Source organism: Salvelinus alpinus, chromosome 31 (genome assembly GCF_045679555.1).
Source record: "Salvelinus alpinus chromosome 31, SLU_Salpinus.1, whole genome shotgun sequence".
NCBI classification, from domain to species: domain Eukaryota; kingdom Metazoa; phylum Chordata; class Actinopteri; order Salmoniformes; family Salmonidae; genus Salvelinus; species Salvelinus alpinus.
In genome coordinates, this window is record NC_092116.1 from 36154406 (window position 1) to 36159098 (window position 4693).

At 47.1% G+C, this 4693-nt stretch overlaps 1 protein-coding gene across 5 annotated transcripts in view; it reads right to left on the reverse strand.

Moving 5' to 3' along the window:
* Positions 1-3579: 3579 nt before the first annotated feature.
* The window catches only part of LOC139561117 (zinc finger protein 827-like), a 49032-nt gene continuing 47918 nt past the window's right edge, over positions 3580-4693 (reverse strand). For all 5 annotated transcript variants that reach the window (XM_071377997.1, XM_071377998.1, XM_071377995.1 and 2 more), the window contains one exon: positions 3580-4693. This exon is cut by the window's right edge. The gene's annotated coding sequence lies outside the window, so the exon portion shown is untranslated.

Consider the following 4693-nt stretch of genomic DNA (forward strand, 5'->3'; position numbering starts at 1 on the left):
TGTATGAATTAATGGTTGGATCAGAAACCCCGTTATAGTCATTGGCCAGTACGGAGAATTAAGTAAAACCACAAGTCCAAATCCCTCTCTCCTTCCATGGCTAATTTAGGAAAGGGATGATTTTTAGCTAGCCACCCACCAATGACAGAGATGCAACAATTCAAGCGTGTGATGTGATTGGTGTGAAGCCAAATCCAAGATGGTTTCCCTCTACACTTAAAAAAAAAAAAAATGTATGGTGCTCCAGGACCAATCACAGCTGAGCTCACTCAGTTTAGCTCAACGCTAATTGGCTATTATTAAAAATAAAAAGTAAAATGTTTTGTTCGCTCAGATGATTTCTCCAGTGAGATACATTCAGTATCTTGCTAATTTAAGGAAATGTATGAAACAGAGAGACAAGATCAATTATTTAGTATGTTTGTCTTCTTTTTGGGGGGGGCCTGGCTTCCCTTGGTATCCAGGTTGGTATCCATGAAAACACGCCGCTGGAGAAGAGCCCAACGACCTTACGTCGGTCTGCTAAGACCTCGGATGAACTGACTTGGGAGTCGCGTCAGACCCTGTTCAACTACCTTGGAGACATCGACCTCATCCTACTAGAAGGTTCCAACCACAGTAACCAACAACGACCTCATCCTACTAGAAGGTTCCAACCACAGTAACCAACAGCGACCTCATCTTACTAGAAGGTTCCAACCACAGTAACCAACAGCGACCTCATCCTACTATAAGGTTCCAACCACAGTAACCAACAGCGACCTCATCCTACTAGAAGGTTCCAACCACAGTAACCAACAGCGACCTCATCCTACTAGAAGGTTCCAACCACAGTAACCAACAGCGACCGCATCCTACTAGAAGGTCCAACCACAGTAACCAACAGCGACCTCATCCTACTAGAAAGTCCAACCACAGTAACCAACAGCGACCTCATCCTACTAGAAGGTCCAACCACAGTAACCAACAGCGACCTCATCCTACTAGAAAGTCCAACCACAGTAACCAACAGCGACCGCATCCTACTAGAAGGTCCAACCACAGTAACCAACAGCGACCTCATCCTACTAGAAGGTTCCAACCACAGTAACCAACAGCGACCTCATCCTACTAGAAAGTTCCAACCACAGTAACCAACAGCGACCTCATACTACTAGAAGGTCCAACCACAGTAACCAACAGCGACCGCATCCTACTAGAAGGTCCAACCACAGTAACCAACAGCGACCTCATCCTACTAGAAGATCCAACCACAGTAACCAACAACGACCGCATCCTACTAGAAGGTCCAACCACAGTAACCAACAGCGACCTCATCCTACTAGAAGGTCCAACCACAGTAACCAACAGCGACCTCATCCTACTAGAAGGTCCAACCACAGTAACCAACAGCGACCGCATCCTACTAGAAGGTCCAACCACAGTAACCAACAGCGACCTCATCCTACTAGAAGGTCCAACCACAGTAACCAACAGCGACCTCATCCTACTAGAAGGTCCAACCACAGTAACCAACAGCGACCTCATCCTACTAGAAGGTCCAACCACAGTAACCAACAGCGACCTCATCCTACTAGAAGGTTCCAACCACAGTAACCAACAGCGACCTCATCCTACTAGAAGGTCCAACCACAGTAACCAACAGCAACCTCATCCTACTAGAAGGTCCAACCACAGTAACCAACAGCGACCTCATCCTACTAGAAGGTCCAACCACAGTAACCAACAGCGACCGCATCCTACTAGAAGGTCCAACCACAGTAACCAACAACGACCTCATCCTACTAGAAGGTTCCAACCACAGTAACCAACAGCGACCTCATCTTACTAGAAGGTTCCAACCACAGTAACCAACAGCGACCTCATCCTACTATAAGGTTCCAACCACAGTAACCAACAGCGACCTCATCCTACTAGAAGGTTCCAACCACAGTAACCAACAGCGACCTCATCCTACTAGAAGGTTCCAACCACAGTAACCAACAGCGACCGCATCCTACTAGAAGGTCCAACCACAGTAACCAACAGCGACCTCATCCTACTAGAAAGTCCAACCACAGTAACCAACAGCGACCTCATCCTACTAGAAGGTCCAACCACAGTAACCAACAGCGACCTCATCCTACTAGAAAGTCCAACCACAGTAACCAACAGCGACCGCATCCTACTAGAAGGTCCAACCACAGTAACCAACAACGACCTCATCCTACTAGAAGGTCCAACCACAGTAACCAACAGCGACCTCATCCTACTAGAAGGTCCAACCACAGTAACCAACAGCGACCTCATCCTACTAGAAGGTTCCAACCACAGTAACCAACAGCGACCTCATCCTACTAGAAGGTCCAACCACAGTAACCAACAGCGACCTCCTCCTACTAGAAGGTCCAACCACAGTAACCAACAGCGACCTCATCCTACTAGAAGGTCCAACCACAGTAACCAACAGCGACCTCATCCTACTAGAAGGTCCAACCACAGTAACCAACAGCGACCTCATCCTACTAGAAGGTTCCAACCACAGTAACCAACAGCGACCTCATCCTACTAGAAGGTCCAACCACAGTAACCAACAGCGACCTCATCCTACTAGAAGGTCCAACCACAGTAACCAACAGCGACCTCATCCTTCTAGAAGGTCCAACCACAGTAACCAACAGCGACCTCATCCTACTAGAAGGTCCAACCACAGTAACCAACAGCGACCTCATCCTACTAGAAGGTCCAACCACAGTAACCAACAGCGACCTCATCCTACTAGAAGGTCCAACCACAGTAACCAACAGCGACCGCATCCTACTAGAAGGTCCAACCACAGTAACCAACAGCGACCTCATCCTACTAGAAGGTCCAACCACAGTAACCAACAGCGACCTCATCCTACTAGAAGGTTCCAACCACAGTAACCAACAGCGACCTCCTCCTACTAGAAGGTCCAACCACAGTAACCAACAGCGACCTCATCCTACTAGAAGGTTCCAACCACAGTAACCAACAGCGACCTCATCCTACTAGAAGGTTCCAACCACAGTAACCAACAGCGACCTCATCCTACTAGAAGGTTCCAACCACAGTAACCAACAGCGACCGCATCCTACTAGAAGGTCCAACCACAGTAACCAACAGCGACCTCATCCTACTAGAAGGTTCCAACCACAGTAACCAACAGCGACCTCATCCTACTAGAAGGTCCAACCACAGTAACCAACAGCGACCTCATCCTACTAGAAGGTTCCAACCACAGTAACCAACAGCGACCTCATCCTACTAGAAGGTCCAACCACAGTAACCAACAGCGACCTCATCCTACTAGAAGGTCCAACCACAGTAACCAACAGCGACCTCATCCTACTAGAAGGTTCCAACCACAGTAACCAACAGCGACCTCATCCTACTAGAAGGTCCAACCACAGTAACCAACAGCGACCTCATCCTACTAGAAGGTTCCAACCACAGTAACCAACAGCGAAAACACGGGCAGAAGAGAGAAGCAGTAACCTACGATAAGAATGTGCCTTGGCTTGCTGACTGCACCGGCCTATCATACAGTGTGAGACAAACGTTGCAATTAAACAAAAATTATTATTATATATTTTTTTAATGATACATTATTTGTAGACATTGAGAGCTGGCTGGCTGGCAAACAGTAGTCTGTTTAACCTTTTTATAAGGATAATGAAATACTGTATAAAAACATTTAGACAAAACCAAACATTCTGACCGGATGCCAAAAGAAGAATGAGGAAGTATATTCATATATATTATAGTATATTCTAGTCTACGGTGTCGTTATACATAAACACAACATAATCTATAAGCCAATCAAGAGCCAGTAGAGTTTGGATATACAAGCAGGCATTTATACGTGTAATAAAAGGATACGTCCCCAAAATTGCACCCTATTCCCTTTGTAGTTCACTACTTTGGACCAGCGCCCTATGGGCCATGGTGAAAGTAGTGCACTATAAAGGGAATAGGGTGCAATTTGGTAATGCGTATAAAATCACAATAATGTTTGCGAAGCGTAGCGGAAGTTGTCATATATAACTGTAGTGCAGGGGTGCACAGCCTTATTGACTATGTTCAGTAACAGTGTGTATATATATATATATATATATATAATAATGTAATAGTGTATATATATATATACACACAATATTAGACCTTGTTGTTTTGACATCCTGCATTTAGTTCAGTCTTTATCGTCCTGAGGACATATTACATTAGCCCTGTATGACTGTTAGGAGAGGAGGAGGGAGCTAGAGAGGAGGTGAAGAGGAGGGAGGAGGAGGGAGGTAGAGAGGTGGAGAGGGGAGAGGAGGAGAAGAGGCAGGTAGAGGGGAGGTGAAGAGGGGAGAGGAGGAGGGAGGAGAAGAGAGGTAGAGGAAAAAAGGGGTAGAGAGGAGGCAGGTAGAGAGGAGAAAAGGGGTAGAGAGGAGGAGGAGGGAGGAGAAGAGGCAGGTAGAGTGGAGGAGGCAGGTAGAGAGGAGAAAAGGGGTAGAGAGGAGGAGGGAGGAGAAGAGGCAGGTAGAGTGGAGGAGGCAGGTAGAGAGGAGAAAAGGGGTACAGAGGAGGAGGGAGGAGAAGAGGCAGGTAGAGTGGAGGAGGCAGGTAGAGTGGAGGAGGCAGGTAGAGAGGAGAAAAGGGGTAGAGAGGAGGAGGGAGGAGAAGAGGCAGGTAGAGTGGAGGAGGC